Source organism: Pelodiscus sinensis, chromosome 1, assembly GCF_052426305.1.
Source record: "Pelodiscus sinensis isolate ZL-2025 chromosome 1, ASM5242630v1, whole genome shotgun sequence".
NCBI classification, from domain to species: domain Eukaryota; kingdom Metazoa; phylum Chordata; order Testudines; family Trionychidae; genus Pelodiscus; species Pelodiscus sinensis.
In genome coordinates, this window is record NC_143052.1 from 36,597,066 (window position 1) to 36,613,666 (window position 16,601).

Here is a 16,601-nt window from a genome sequence, read left to right on the forward strand (position 1 = left end):
GGCCATGGCCCCACCCAGGATAGCTCCGCCAGGCGCCCACCGCAGCCCTGGAAACCTCGTAGAGACCGGGCCCTCCTATGGTCGGTGCCAGGCCCCGCCAGCACAGGGCCTGTTCCGCTGAGGAAGGAGGCGCGGCTACGCCACAGCCTGGCAGCCGCTCAGCCCCCCCAAAGGGCCTATTTGCGCCCGCTCAGGCGGCCATTTTGCCTCCCCGTGCCGGTTCGATGACACGTTACGCGCACTACGTGGTGCCGTTCCGCTGCGTGCGCCGCTCCCGCCCCCGCGCGTGGCGCCTGCGCGGTGTGCGCTGTGGCGGCCGAGCCGGAGGAGCCTTTCAGCGTCGCGGCGGCGGCAGCTGGAGACAAAGCGCCCGACTAATGAATGGGACGGTCCTGCCTGACCCTTCCCGTTAACTCTTTCGGGCCCGGCCGGGCGGCGATAACTGGTGGCCTCCCGCTTTCGCGGCGGGTGACCGGCGCGGTGAGTGGTCGCAGTGTGGCGCGGGGCGGGGGCTGCGCGGGGCGATCTGCCTCTCCCGGGCTCCGGCTGCCCCCGCCGCTGACTGGCTCTGCCTGAGCGGCGCCGGTTGCAGGGGCTCGATTCCTTGCTCGGGTGTGCCCGGGAACCCGGCTCCTGGGGCTCTCCGCTGCCCTGTTCCGGCCGGCAGCTCCCGCAGGGCAGCGCCTCCAGGCCGGGGAGGGGGCGTGCGGCGGCGAGGCACAGGAAGCGGGGCACTAGGCCCCTGGTGCTTGCTCGCTCTATTGTCTCTGAGGCCCGGGGAGGCGGCTCCGCCTGCGGGGTGCCCGGTACCGCTCCCTTGGGCGGGGCTCTCCCCGACCCCGGTGTTGGGGGCACAGATGTGACCTGGCCGGGGAGCTGCTGTGCGCGCTCTGCCGTGTCCGGTAGGCTCGGGGGAGGGCTCTCGGTTGGCCCTCCTTGGAGGCCCGAGGCCCGGTTTGCATTCATGGTAGCGCGCGCCCTGCATTGTCTCCGACCGTCGCTGTCTTCCCTGCACAGCGCTAGGCCAGCCCGAAATCCCCCCGGGACTGCGCCCTCCCCGCCCAGTTGCCGCGGGAGGAACTGGGCCCATCGCTTGAGAGTGGGAGGGAGAAGTGACCATGTGGCCAACGTGAACCTGATCTAAGATGGCTAAGAGTGAATAAGAATAGCCCAGGGCCCCGCTAGCCAAGCAGTGAGCGCTGCAGAGCTGTGATTGCTGTGTCCAGCTTCCTAACGCATGCTGGGGTATGGGCTTGACGAGTATGAGGCGCTCCCTGCCCAGCGTACTGCATCTAGGTGAAGCTCAGATGGAAAGTGTGTGCTCAACAAGACACACCCCTGCCCCCATTTGCGTGCACACGAGCTGAGACGGAAAGTGCGTTTTGGACTTTCATACACGAACATACAGCTACAAATGAGATTCTAGATATCAGGTCTAAATAATTGGTTTTGAGAGAGACACTGGATTTTAGAGGGAAAACAGCCATAGCTAGCATCAGCAATAATCTGGTTATCTCTATCCCTACCTCCTTTGAAATTGTGAAAACATAAAAAGTATGCCGAGTTAGAAGTACGTGTTTCTTGCTGGATTATGATTTATAAAAAGGCCTGATTTTTCTTCCCTCCCCTCTCCCCCTTTTTATACAGGTTGAACCTCTTTAGTCCGGCACTCTCTGGTCCAGGAACATCTGTGGTCCAGCATAGGGATATTAAATATTGGTTAAATGAATAGTCGAATAACCTCATGAATTCTTATCGGTTACTCAGCTATTCTGTAGACCCCGGAAGCGGGACTGGCAGCCCGTGCAATCCAGTCCATCTCCTGAGGAGCCTCCTGCCACTCCACACTGCTGTATCTGTATCAGAGCAGCAGTGCAGGGTGCGAGGCGGGAGCTGGTCTGCGAGGAGGTAGGTCCCGGACCTAGCTTCCCTCGTGGACAAACTGCCTGTCACCTATTAAATGCTGTGCCACAGCACGGGTCCTGGACCCGTTGCAAGCCAGGTCTGAGAGAGACTGTTGGCCATCCTGCTAAAAAATGTACTGGCTGGGCTGTTACTTAGATCTAATTTTCCCTCAAATGTCTTCTAAGAGCCTCGTGAGCAGAAGTAGTGTTGGTAACACTTCTAGACAATAGTAACCTCTTATGGTTCAGCAAATTCTCTGGTTCGGCACTGGTCAGATCCTGAGGGTGCTGGACTAGAGAGGTTCAACCTGTATTAGAAATAGAAGAAATGTCAAATCTGGAAGCTGGTCTTATTTTGCTAGTGGATTTCTTGGGAGCCTAAAAGGTCTTTGCCTTCACTTACTATGCCTTAATTGAAGAGGTATTTTATAGAATCTTTAAGAAAAGATATAATTTCAGCTCCCATTAAAACAAGCTTTTCAGGCTTTGCTTTGTAGCCTTTTTATAAAAAAGAAAAGGGGACACAATCTCTTAATTTTTCTTTAGCAGAAATCTATAATTTGTAGGCTGTGGTGGTGGGAAAGTCTAGGGATCTGTCAGCTTTTTCTTTCCCACCCAAAAAGTCGTACCTATGACAATGAAAATGACCATTTCTTTTGAATATTTTATGGCTAGGGGAGAGGGAAAGGGATGTTATAATGGAAACATAAAATTTAAAGGTGGATGCAAAGGAAAATAGAGTTTATATATATTTATTTTTTGCTTCCTTGTGGTGTGTGTGTGGGGGGGGGGGGGTGAGTCCTGAAAGTCCTTCCTCTTCCACATTTTAAGTTAGAGATAGTGGTCCTGTCTGGGTTGAAGACTATTCATGAGTACCCTGGAGAGAGCATGTATAATATAGTAGTAGAGAGTCTCAGAACCCTTCTAGTAGTGCTAACACCCAACTCCTAACATCTATTTCGGTAACTGCGGGTGTTTCTGTGTAAACTGAGTAATATAAACAAAACCTAAACTGAATGGGGAAAATGTGAAATTTTGGCCTGACAAGACTATAAGATGAGCAGTTCAGAGAGTAGGCATGTAAAATCCTATTTAATTGGTTAATCAATTTAAGAGGGGGGTGGCAGGTGCTTGCACCCCTTTCTCCTCTGCTGCCATGAACAAGGACTGTTTCAGCCCCTACCTGTTAATTGAAACTGGTAAGCCATTCATGTCCCTATCTGAAAGTAAAGAGTTTTTAATCGCATTGTTTAAAATTGATTGGTTTTAATGATGCCTGTTTAACTTCAGTTACTGGCACTCTGGATAAAGGAAGATTTTCTGAGATTCAACATCTTCAGTTATGTGAATGCTAAATATATTAAACATGTTTATATTGTGAACTGGGATGACTGCATACTTTGTGAAACCTACTTGCCTCAGTGCCACTTTGTTCTCCCACCCTCTCCAAATCTATTTTTTTAACCTGCCTGTTCAGTCTTGTCAAAATTGAGATTGCAAGCTATATGGGGTAGGAACTGTCATTCTTTCTTGTCTATGCAATACCTAGCAGGTTGGAGCCCTATACCATGTTCAGGTTCCGTAGATAATACAGGCAGTCCCTGACTTATGTCGGATCCGCAGTTACGAACGGGGCTTTTCTCGCCCCGGAGGACACGGGTGGCAAGACCACCCAGACGCGCCGCGGTCTCGCGGCCTGCGTCCTCTGGGGCGAGAAAAGCTGCTCCGTGTCTCCCTGGTCTGCTGGGTGGAGGGCCCCCAGCAGACCAGGAAGACGCGGAGCAAAGCCGCGGAGGACGCGGGATCGTGGCGTGTCTGGGCTGTCCCGCTGCCGGCGTCCTCCGAGGCTTTGTTCCTTTGGCGCCCCCCCCCCCCCCCCCCCCAGCAGACCTGGGAGACGTGGAGCAAATCCTCAGAGGACGCCGGCAGCGGAACAGCCCAGACGCACGGCGGTCCCACTGCCCGCGTCCTCCGTGGCTTTGCTTCGCGTCTCCCTGGTCTGCTGGGGGGCAGGAGCAAAGGAGCAAAGCCTCGGAGGACGCCGGCAGCAGGACAGCCCAGACGTGCCGCGGTCCCGCTGCCTGCGTCCTCTGCGACTTTGCTCCGCGTCTCCCTGGTCTGCTGGGGGGGGGGGGCACAGCTAGTGCGCCGCACCCCCTCCCTCCCCCCAGCAGACCAGGCTTTTCTCGCCGCCGACGCCTGGGGTAGAGCAGCTGGGGTGCTGCCGGGTTGGTCCTGCAGCAGGCTCCGCGGCGCTACTGGACCAACCCGGCAGCACCCCAGCTGCTCTGCCCCAGGTGTCCCCAAGTCAGCCGCTGCTGAAACTGACCAGCGGCTGACTACAGGAAGCCCGAGGCAGAGTTGCTCTGCCCCGGGCTTCCTGGAATCAGCCGCTGATCAGTTTCAGCAGTGGCTGACTTGGGGACACCTGGGGCAGAGCAGCTGGGGTGCTGCCGGGTTGGTCCAGTAGCGCCAAGGAGCCGCGCTGCGGGGACCTACCCGGCAGCGCCCCAGCTGCTCTGTCCCAGGCGTCTAGATTCAGCCGCTGTTGAAACTGATCAGTGGCTGATTCCAGGAAGCCCAGGGCAAAGCAACTCTGCCTCGGGCTTCCTGTAGTCAGTCGCTGGTCAGTTTCAGCAGCGGCTGAATCTGGACGCCAGTTCCGACTTACATACAAATTCGACTTAAGAACAAACCTACAGTCCCTATCTTGTACGTAACCTGGGGACTGCCCGGGGACTTCAATACAAATAGCAATGTATCTCTGATGCATACAATCCTCTAGGACAAGCAGAAAAGATCAGCGTTCACGCTGCTGGTATTTATGAAAATTAAAACAAAAAAGAAAACATCATGGTCACCTATACAGAATGAAAGAAGCTCAGAAACCCACTTTATTTAAAAAGTTCCGAAATGTGCTTGACATTGCAGTGCTGTAATGCACAGGATCTTCCAATAAGATTTTCTGAAGTAGATATTACAGAAAATGCTTAGATTGTTGGGAAATGACTGTTCCTCTTGCCACAGTCCCCCAGCAGGCATGTGTTAATTTCTGTCTTATTTTTCCATGACATAACTGAATATTACCTTTGGGAATCTGTTTCTGGATAAGGAGGGGTTGGGACTGAGGGACATGAACTCTGTGTAAATGTTCTGTCTTCTCTCTCTGAACACCTTACTGCCTTATGCCCCTCACCACAGTCAACATAAAAATACCACGGTAAGTCTGCAAAGGTCAAGGGAAGAAATCACATTTCCATTTCCCAGACCAGGTAATTTCCACATAAGAGAAAATCTGGCTTTGAGGTTTTCTTTCTTAATTAGAAATTCTCAGTATCTCAAAGGAAGCATACTTTGTGTTTGGTTGCTACGGCAGAGTACATTGAAAAGAAATAAAGTAGACTTAAACAAGTTTCAGAGGGTGGCGGGGTTAGTCTGATTTACTAAAAACAATGAGGAGTCTTTAAGGTGCCATAGGACACCTCATTGTTTTTACTTAAGCAGTTAGTTATACTCACGTAATTGAGGGGACCAAAAAGTAAAAATAGATCTTTTTAAATAGAAGGGGATCATTATGATAATTAAAGATGTGAACGACTAGTCGAGTATCCGATAAGCAGGGCTCGACAAATAGTGTAATTAACTCGCCCGAGGTGAGTAGATTACACCCTGGAAGAGCTGGCACAGAGCAATCTGCGCATGCACAGAACGATCTGCGCAGAACCGCGTGGCTGACAAGCAGGGCTCACTGCCGCTCGGTGAACCCTGCCAATAAGCATTTGTTTATCGTATAGTTTACACATTAGTTGCTTCCCCACCCTTGCTACCTCTATCAGAGAGAGGCAGGAGTGGGGAGGGGAGAAAAGGGGGAGCTTCAAAGAAGCAGCGCCACATGGAACTCAGGGCACTGCCACTTTTAAACGCTGTGTGTAGCAGGCTCCCTGTGGTGTTTCAAAGCAACTCAGAGTCCCCATCTGATCCCAAACTCTATGTGGTACTGCCACTTTGAAACACCGCATGGAGCCAGCAGAAGACTGCTTGAGTCCCTCGCTGGTCCTGTGCTTCCCTCGGTGCTTTTACCTTTGAAGTGTAGCAATAGCCATAAGGCTGTTGCTACACTTCAAAGGTAGAGGTGCCCTTATCGACTAATTGAATAGTCGATGCAAATTGCATTGACTATTTTATTAGCCGATTAATCTAAATTTAATAATCCAATCTGATGATAATGGTAATCCAATCTGATCTGCATATCACAAGCTATAGAAGTTCACCCAGTAAGTCAGATATCTTGGTGATAGGAGATAAAAACCTGAATAGATTATACAGGCTGAACCTCCAAAATATGGGACTCGCTGGTCCAGCAACATCAGTGGTTTGGAAGGGCCAGGTTCAGGGAGTGGGTGGGTGGTAGGGAGCGCAGCCCAGGCGGTAGTGTGGCCAGCATCGTATGGTGTGCAGCTGGAGGTGGGGAGCACAGCCCCACTCCCCAGGAGTGCAGCCTCAGTGGCAGCAGGGTCAGCACGGCAGGGAGCACAGTCCCATCCGGCTGGAAGCAGTGGAATTGGCAGCCAGGTATACAGCGTTGGCCAGTGGGCCTGGAAACACAGGGAATAGCCTGGGCTGTTAGTGAGAGCACAGCTCCAGCCGGGGTTAGCACACTGGGGTGCATAACTGGGGAGGGCTGGGGGCAGTGGGCTTGTGGTAGGAAGCAGGGCCAAGAGTCAGGATGGGAGCCTTGACACCCCCCCCCCCCCCGTGGTCTGGCAAACTGTCATTTGGGACCACTTCAGTCCCAGAAGTGCTGGACCAGGCATGTCCCACCTGTAATAGCACTGTGGCACTGAGAACAATAACTTTTTCTTTAAGTAGTAGTGTGTCAAGTACATTATTAGCACTGACATAGCAGTTTTTACTATGTGTGTTTAATAACTCATTTATCTTAAGAGTTTACTTTTGTAGAAGTTTGGAAATCCATTTTCCCTAAGATATGTGCCCTTATCTGTTGGGCAAAAGTGCCCTGCTTTCTGTGTCCCTGTGACTCTTTGTTCCTGCATTTGTACCAGCATAATTAGTATCAGCAGAAATGTGCACAATTGTGAAAATGGGTTAATTTCAGCTTCTGAACTAGAAGGTGGAGTACATGCTAATTTCTGATGACTCAAAAAGCTTTTTAAGTGGGTTTTAAAGTTGGTTTTATAATAAATTGGAACATAAAGGTTCCACCAGGTAAAAACTAATTGAAAGATAAACTTTTGACTTAAACTATATGATCATATCCTGGTAATACACTACTTCTGCATTAGACAATTTATTATGCTATGGGTTAGCCATGTTAAGGTGACATGAGCGGAATAGGAAAACATAATCCGGGCATTCTTCTTTTTATTTGTCCCATATTTAATTTAAAAAATCATAATTTGTCCTGAACTCTTGAAAACTTAAAAACATGGTGTTTTTTTAAAACATGTTGATCTTTCTGAGATTCATAGTGTAATAGTTTCCAGTAGAAGTTGGCACAATGAATGTTACAATATTATTAGTTTTTTTATTAAACTAGGAAACAATTCATTCTATAAAATTGTATAATTTTTTTTTCAGTAATTTAAGTAATGAAATGGGGCTGAACAAGGATTGATTATTCTGTTCAAACTTAGTTATTCATTTTTATAGCTGTGTAGAAGCTCATTGTATTTTGTCAAAAGAAATCATAGCTTTTACTAGACTGTGCAAAATTAATCTGTGCTTTCAATGCCAAGGTATACCACCTAAAATTTCATTTTTCGTGCTTGGTTAAAAAGACTGCCTAAAATGTCATCTTTCTTGCTGGGTTATAAATAAAGCTCTACCTTGGCATTGAAAACACAGATTTTGACTTACTAACACACAACCATCTTTGCATAAACAATGTCTTTTCATAGGCAACAGGTCAAGTCTGTGCTTATTGTTGCCTTTTTCACAAGAAAATGGATATGGTAAGGTTTCATCTTAGCAATGATTCTCATGTTCTCTTTTGAATCTGCAACAAAATTCAGAAAACCTCCAGTTTCAAATAGTTTTGTTCTTCATTGTGAATATTTCTCACACTAGTAACTGCCCTAGAGAGAGGGTCCCAATCAAGTTCACAGCCATGCAAAATGAATCATGGACTGTGAAATCTGGTGTCTTCCCATGAAATCTGACTTGGTGTGCTTTTTACTATACTGTACAGATTTCAAAGAGAAGACTAGAATTTCTCAAATTAGGGGTACTGACTCAAAAGGGAGTTGCAGGGACATCACAAGATTACTTCAGGAGAGTCACGGTATTGTCACCCTTACTTCTGCACCGCATTCAGGGCGAGGCAACTGGAGATCAGTGGTTGTAATATTGGCCAGATACCCAGCTCTGAAGGCAGCACCCTGCCAGCAGCAATGCAGAAGTACGACCATACCATGCAATCCTTGCTTTTGCTGTCAGTCGTTCTGCCTCTTGAGCAGTGTTTCTTAAACTTTTTAAGACCAAGGAACACCAAACAATTATTTTATGAGGAACACCAAGAATTTTTTTGTTGACCAAAAAAAAAAGTGAGTGGGTGGGAGGGAGAGTCAGGGGAACAGTTATTGAGGGGGAAAAAAAGGGTTGGGTGAAAGTTATTGAGCAAAAAAAAAAGGTCGCCTGCCCTTTTAAGGCTGGCCATTTTGAATTCTGTTCTCTGGCACACCTCTGACTGCCTCGTGGCACACCAGTGTGCCCATGGAACACAGTTTAAGAAACACTGCGCTAGAGTTTGATTCTTGGCTAGCAGCTGCTGCTCAGCTCTGCAGGCAGGGCTGTTGCCAGCAATTTCACATCTTGCGACCCCTGCCCAATTCCTTTTTGGATTAGGACCCCTACAATTACAACACACATTTAAATCTGAAATAATGAAATTTACCATTTTAAAAATCCTATGACCATGAAATTGACCAAAATGGACTGTGAATTTGAAGACATTTGCTATTTGTGCAGAGTAGTATTGATTATTGTAATACTGATGGGTTGAATTGTCCCACATGGATCTATGTGTGGAATTTCCTTTTGGCATTCACCCTCCATTCCCCTGCATACCTATGTGCACACACTGTACTAATTGTCCCATACCCCATGTGGACTGTGGAGAATGATGAAATTGAAGAGGGAAGGCAAGTACCGAACTATCTACCATCCACTGCAGAATCCAAGGATTTCTTCATGGAAATATGAATGCAAGAGATATAGTTCGTACCTCCAAAAACCAGTACTTTCTTGTCTGTCAATATCCGTCGTCTCGCAGGACAACGGATGCTCCTGGATCAGAGAACCAAGGAGCCTAAGGGCAGAAGGGCTAGCTGGCTGGGGCAACTGGGTCAGCAGTCCTGCTGGGGGCAGTGCGAGACTAGGGCCAGAGCCTCATGGCAGCTTCTAGAAGTCCATGGCAGTGTGGGGCTGGGACAGATTCCCCCTGTGGCTGCCCTCTAGTCTGAAGTCAGAGCCCTGTAGCAGTGTGGGAACAGTAGTCCGGCAGCTTCTTGGAGCATGGGCCTGGGTATGGAGCCTCACAGGAGTTCCCTGAGCTTAGGGCCAAAACAACACGGCAGCCCCCATGAGCATGATTCCGGAGACAAGCCCCGAGGCCGCCTGGCAGCCCACTGGAACACAGAGCCGAGGCTGAAGCCCTGCAGCAGGAGTCCGAGCCTCTGCTGCCCAGGGAGCCGGCAGCAGCTGGGCAAGCAGCCCAGCCAGGATGGGGGCAGAGAAGGGGCGATACAGGATGCCTGCTAGGGCAGCCTTGGGAGCTGGTGGCAGGAGACCTCCTCTGATCCAGCAAACAGTGCCAGACCAAGGAGGTCCAGCCTGTAATACAGAGTGATGTTACTGAGCAGTATTAGGGGATGTCTGTCAGAGGTATTGTGGCATCTGTTTGAGTTATGTTTTCAGATGCATGGGAAGCTACAAAGTAGGGATGTGAATGGGTTTACTCCAGGGGTTCTCAAACTTGTGATACCGCGATCCCTTTCCCCCTCAGTTGCTCGGAACTCCCTGGGGGGTTGGGACCCACAGTTTGAGAAACGCTGGGTTACTCAGTGCCTGGGAGCAGCCCTCCACCTGTGCCTGGATGGCTAGCAGACCAGGCTCCACTCAGGCTTGAGCAATCTCCTACCCAGGGCCCCAGTTAATCAGTTAACTAGTTGAATCTAACGTTTAACTGGTTAACTGATTAAATGGGATTTTACATCCCTACTGTAGAGCAGTATACAGAATAGCTCCTGTTGCCTGCTGAAAAGTGTGTGTGTGTGTGTGTGTGTGTGTGTGTGTGTGAGAGAGAGAGGTGTTGAATATTTTCTCTCCTCCTTCCCCTCACCTCACCCCCCACACATACTCTCAATCTCTTTCTCTGAGTTTTCTGTTAGGGGTAGGGTGGAGGTGGGAAATGATTTCTGGCCCACTGCAATTCTTCTCTGATTTTTACTTGTTAATTTACAATACTTGTTTTTGGTGAAACACATAGGCTACGTCTAGACTGGCATGATTTTCTGCAAATGCTTTTAATGGAAAAGTTTTCCGTTAAAAGCATTTGCGGAAAAGAGCGTCTAGATTGGCACGGACGCTTTTCCGCAAAAGCACTTTTTGCGGAAAAGCGTCCATGCCAATCTAGACGCGCTTTTGCGCAAAAAAGCCCCGATTGTCATTTTCGCGATCGGGGCTTTTTTGCACAAACCAAATCTGAGCTGTCTACAGTGGCCCTTTTGCGCAAAAGGACTTTTGCCCGAACGAGAGCAGCATAGTGTTTCCGTAAGAAGCACTGATTTCTTACATGAGATCGTCGGTGTTCTTGCGGAAATTCAAGCAGCCAGTGTAGACAGCTGGCAAGTTTTTCTGCAAAAGCAAGTGCTTTTGCGGAAAAACTTGCCAGTCTAGACACAGTCATGCAGTGTATAAGCGGCAAGGAGTCCTGTGGTACCTTATAGACTAACCGAAGTGTTAGAGCATAAGCTTTTGTGGGCAAAGACCCACTTCGTCAGATGCATGTCATTTTCTTATAGGTACAGGCAGTCCCCCGGTTACGTCAGCCCGACTTAAGTCGGACCCTCAGTTACAAACTAGGGGGGGGAGGCACAGCAAGTGTGGGGTGCTTCCCCCATTGTCGCCGCCTCTGGCGGCACGGGGGGGGGGGGGCTTCCCCCCAGCAGACCAGGAAGATGCGCTTCTCCCACTGTCGCCGCCTCTGGCGGCACGAGGGGCGCTTCCCCCCAGCAGACCAGGGAGACACGGAGCGGCTTTTCTAGCCATGGCGAACGCAGGCAGGGGACCGCCGAGACACGCCGCGGTCCTGCTGCCCGCGTCCTCTGTGGCAAGAAAAGCCGCTCTGCGTCTCCCTGATCTGCTGGGGGGGAGGCGCAGCTAGTGCCCCCCCCCCCCCCCCCCCAGCAGACCAGGCTTTTCTCACCGACACCTGGGGTAGAGCAGCTGGGGGGCTGACGGGTTGGTCCCACAGCGCCGCACTTCGGCGCTGCGGGGACCAACCCGGCAGCACCCCAGCTGCTCTGCCCCAGGCGTCCCCAAGTCAGCCGCTGCTGAAACTGATCAGCGGCTGATTCCAGGAAGCCCGGGGAAGAGCAGCTCTGCCTCAGGCTTCCTGTAGTCAGCCGCTGGTCAGTTTCAGCAGCGGCTGACTTGGGGACATCTGGGGCAGAGCAGCTGGGGTGCTGCCGGGTTGGTCCCCGCAGCGCTGAAGTGCGGCGCTGCGGGGACCTACCCGGCAGCGCCCCAGCTGCTGTGTCCCAGGCGTCCAGATTCAGCCGCTGTTGAAACTGGCCAGCAGCGGCTGAATCGGACGCCAGTTCCGACTTACATACAAATTCAACTTCAGAACAATCCTACGGTCCCTATCTTGTATGTAACCCGGGGACTGCCTGTATATGAGATACTCAGTGTATGGTGATTGTGTGCTGTATCACATGTTGATTAATATAAAATTCTGTTAGGCTAGGAGTACTGGTGAAGCAACATTCAATTTATGGAGGGAAGGAATAACTTGCTGTCAAGTAGATCTGTCTCTAATGTCATAAACTGATAGACTCTTTTGAGTGGACTCTTTCAAGTGTGATACAAGTCCCGTGTATAGAGAAGTGAATGGTATGCCTTGACCTTATTGTCAGGGAAAGATTCAGTCGTGTCAACCCAATAATTAAATAATTGCAGCAAGTTACCAAAAAAGCATGAGTTTGGATTAAAATCGTGAGTTTTCTAAAAAATTTATAATGTTGGGCATGATGTTTATCTGTACAAGGTTTATAGAGCTCATTTTTTCCAGTTTTTGTTGACAACTGAAGCTGGAAATATAGGAATTGAAAGCTGATTTCTCAGGTGGTTATAACCTCAGGAGCTGGGACTAAAAGCAAAAAAAAAAAAGTACTGAAAGATTTGTGACAACACCTAACATCTCTCTCTCAAAAAAAAATTCCTGCGGGATGAGAATGACATTGTGTCCCACAGCCCCTCCCTCCACCCTTAGCAGCATGGCCTTCCACCTCCTCCGCACTCAGTGGGAGCCACAGCCATATGGCCTTCCTCCTTCGGCCTCCCTACTTTGCTCTACCCTGTGCTGGGGAGGGGGGTGGACGCAGGAGCCATGAGCTACATGGCACGTGGCCTCCTCCCAGCGCTACAGGAGCCACGCAGCTTTCCCCTCCCTGGTGCTGAGTGGTGTGTGTCTGCAAAGAGAGCCAAGTGGCCTCCAGCCTGGCACAACCCCCGGATAGCTGGAAGAAGCAAGCCAGGCCTGGCCCAATCCCCTGGTGCTGGAGGGAGCGAGCCGAGTCCGTGATGAGGCCTAGCCCAGCGACTGGGGGAAGTGAGCCAGGCCTGGCAAGGGAGGGGACAGGGGTTGGGCCAGGCCTGGCCTGGCCTGGCCTCTCCCCTCCCCTCCCCTCTCCTCCCCTCCCCATCTCTCTGAGGTAGGTGGGGTGGGGGAGAGCTGGATCTGCTGGGGATGGGGATCAAGGTAGAGCTGAGGCTGGGGGGCAGGGTAGAGTCGGGTCTGCCCCCCTCCAGGGTGGCTTTGAGGCTGGGCTCTCCACAGGAGCAGGGGGAGAAGAGCTGGGGTGGCCTCTAACCCTCCCTATCGGTGTGGGGGGTGGCGGGGAAGAGCCGGGGCCAGGTAGCGTTGGCCCTGGGCCCTCTCCAGCCGAGAGGGAGGTTGGAGAACATAGCAAGTAGGGTGCGCTGCCCCCTAGTAAAATAAAACAAAGTTTTTTCCCTCCCTTAGGTAGACTTCTCAGCATCAATTTGGATACCATGTACTGAACCTGAAATGAAGACGGTGGAGCACACTGGACCTGATAAGTAAGTCTCTGTCAAAAAACTGTTGGACAACTCTCTTCTTTTTCCAGTTTGTGCCTCTTTTTATTTTTTTCTTAATTTAGAGCAAGTCAGCTGTTACAGAAGGACTTGAATAAATGAAAGTTATTTAACTTGTTCATCAATAATTTAGTGCGAGTGTGATAGGAATTGCATAAGTGCTTATAGAATTCAGAAACAAGTGTGTCATTTGTGCTCCTAAATCCTTTAGATACTTTTGAAATAAACACTTGCCAAAATCTCTAATGGTTTTTGGATCTTTATCCTGTGAAATGATAAGTGCTAGGCTTAAAGTTTCTCTCTGTATTTACTCTGATCAGAAAGCAAAGATCATCAGAAAAGCAGGATATGCTTTATTGCTTTTTTAAAAAAATAGAGGAAAAATGCAGTAGGTAAAAGCTGTTCATAGTACATTAAAGTAGGTGGACAAAAATGCTATTTATTCTTGTGTAGGCTTTCAGAATGTGCTATTTTCTTTAAGTCCAGTTTTAACTTAACTTTTCAAATTAATGTATTCATTGGATCGTATGGACAGTGACAACAGATGGGCAAAATATTTTAAATAGGTAAAATGTTGAGTCTGGAGACACTGATAGGTTCACTTACAAACACTACACTAGTCTCAAATATTTTCTCAAAATGTACCCAACATTTGAAGAACCAGTAACAGGAAAGTTCTTCTAGGTCAGGTCATATGTTAGGGGTAAGTCAGAGAGGTCTTGTTGCATACTATTTTTGTTTAGCACATAGTTAAGGAGAAATAAACTACCCTGACTGTTTAAGACAGAATTATTGTAGTAGGGATGGAAAGAGCAGTTTCTGTAGTGGCCGTCCTGTTCACCGCTAGTATTTTCCAAAGAGACTTCATGAAACTAGATGATACTTTTTTCTCTGGAAGATGGTAATATTAACTTTTAAATATTATTAAAATATATACCTTTTCATTTAAAATGCCTTCAACAGATGTGCACATCAAAGTGAATTTTAGTAATTTCACCACATTTCCTTATATAATGTCCAATACTGCAGCTTTTAATAGATGTATCAAAAGCAATTTTCTATTGCAGCTCTCAAAGTTAAAAGCATTAATTGAAAATATGAAAATATCTACTTTAACTCTATTATAAATGGGCATCATGTCTCAGATTTAACTCAAGTAATAATTGTTTAGGGCAACGGATCCCACATTGCCAGGCCGTGCCCTCAATTTTTATTTAGCTTCCCCCGCTGGGGTTCCCCAGGGAATTCCCTTTCCACCCACTTACCCATGCAGCAGCTGGGTGAGTGGGGCTGCTTGCAGCCAGGTGGGCTGCAGCTGGAGCCGGGACCATGGTGAGGCTGTTCCTACTGGGGCACCTTCACTGTGGCCCCGGTTCTGGCTCCAGCAACTGCTACACGAAGGGGCCAAGTGCTCTGTGGAGTGCTACTGTCCCTTCAACTCTGTTCTCCCTCCCTCCCTGATCAATAGGCACCTTCCCAAGGCTTCTAGCTGCTCCCAGCCAGCAGGTACCCACCACGTTGTTATGTATTATTAAGTGCATAGGAAAATATGAATGTGCAAAATGTGTCAGCACTGTTAATTCTGTCTCTTCGATTCTGGCATAACGGAAGCAAAGGTTTTGGACCGGAGAATACCCTTTAACAAGTATTAGCGAGTATTTTATTATTGTTAAAAAATGTGTGCATACAGCAGTTTTTCAAATTCTTGTTAACTATCATGTCCCCGTCCTTTGATTTGCCTGATATATCATGACATAAAATTACCATAATGAATATGCAATTATTTCAGTGTGGTCCGCCAACAGTATTTGAGTGAGTTTGCTGGTCTGCGGTATAAAAAAGTTTGGGAACCACTGCTTTAGGGTAATCCTAGGTAAAATAACTATTTTGGGGAATATGAAAAGTAAAGAAAATAGAATTTTATGTAAATGTTAAACCAATTAGTTTTTTAAATTTTTGGCTGTGATTTTTGGTATCAGGGTTAAATTTACTGTATCCATTTGCATTCTTTTATCAAAAGTAATTTGTGTAGGTATTAATCTGCTATATGTTTAAGAGATTCTGTCTTTCTGCTAAAGAACTCCTAAATGGTAAAAGCCGGGACAACCAAATTTGGTATACAACTTCATATCGTAACTTAAAGCAGGGGTGGGCGATAATTTTTGATGGGGGGGGGGCCCACTCCAAGATTTTGGAAAGTGGTTGAGGGCCACATAATATTAATGGAGGAGAAGCGGGGTCTGAGATGGAGGTTGGGTGCAGAAAGGAGCTTGGGGTAAGGGATTGGAGTACAGGAGGGAGACTGGAGTCTGGGAGGGAGTTGGGATGAAGCAGGCAGTTGTGACCTAGGGTAGGGGACTGCAGTGCAGAGGTTTGAGATGTGACATAGAGTAGGAGGGCATTGTGATCTGGGGCAGGAGATTGGGGTGCCAGATCTGGGAGGGGGTATGGGTGTAAGAGGGGGACAGAGGGTTTGGGTATGTTGAGTGGGGGGGGGGGGGAGATGGGGCAGGAAAGGGCTGGGGTTCCAGCAGCAGCCTGTGACCAAGAGACTTACTTGCCAGCTGCCAAAGTAGCCTGCCTGCCTGCAGAGCTTAAAATGTTTCCCTGCCTCCCCTCCCGTTTTAAAACAGAAACGGAACCCTGCAGCCGCGTTTCTGCACGGGGCTGTGGGGAAAGCTGGGGAGCCTTCCTGGGGCTCTCTGCTGCCTCTGTGGGCTGAATCCAGTGGCTTGGCGGGCCGGATTCGGCCCATGGGCTGTATTTTGCTCAGGCCTGATTTAAAGGAAGAAGAATCACCAGTCAGGTGAAAGAGGCTGGCTGGGGTTGTTTTGCTGAAGCTTCTCCCTTCCTCCCCCCCCCCCCCCCCAATTCATACAGGAACATGGTTGGCTGTTCCCCTTCATCAGGGAGTGAAGGAAATTGCCCGATTGGCTGCGCTCCCCAGCTAGAGTGAGGAATGCAGGGGGGAGATGAACTTGGACCAGCCCCAACTGGGGGACATGCACCACTCCAGTGGTGGCAATGGCGAGGCACTCCTCACCTGGCCCCAAGCTGCTGTGGTAAGAGAGGGTTGGGGTAGTCCTCTCTCCCGGGTTAGCCTGCATACTAAACTCCTCCGCTCCGCTCCACCTCAGAGCAGTGATTTAAATGAAGCATGAACTTTTTCTTTTTCTTTTCAAACCCCCCCCCCCCCAAAAAAAAACGAAAACCAAAAATTGAGTTGTCCCAAGTAATGTTGGGTAAATCTTCTAGTAAGAAACATTATATGGTATACTAAGAGTAAATATGGCAATGCTAAATTTTCTTACATATAAAATAGGGATGTGAAAGTGTAAA

General features: G+C 49.0%; 1 protein-coding gene across 2 annotated transcripts in view; it reads left to right on the forward strand.

Moving 5' to 3' along the window:
• The first annotated feature begins 210 nt into the window (after positions 1–210).
• The window catches only part of ZBED4 (zinc finger BED-type containing 4), a 40,589-nt gene continuing 24,198 nt past the window's right edge, over positions 211–16,601 (forward strand). Inside the window, exons 1-2 of one of the 2 annotated variants that reach the window (XM_075927857.2) lie at positions 211–480; positions 13,171–13,247. The gene's annotated coding sequence lies outside the window, so the exon portion shown is untranslated. The remainder of the gene's footprint in view (positions 481–13,170; positions 13,248–16,601) is intronic. The other variant, XM_075927866.2, reaches the window with a different exon arrangement.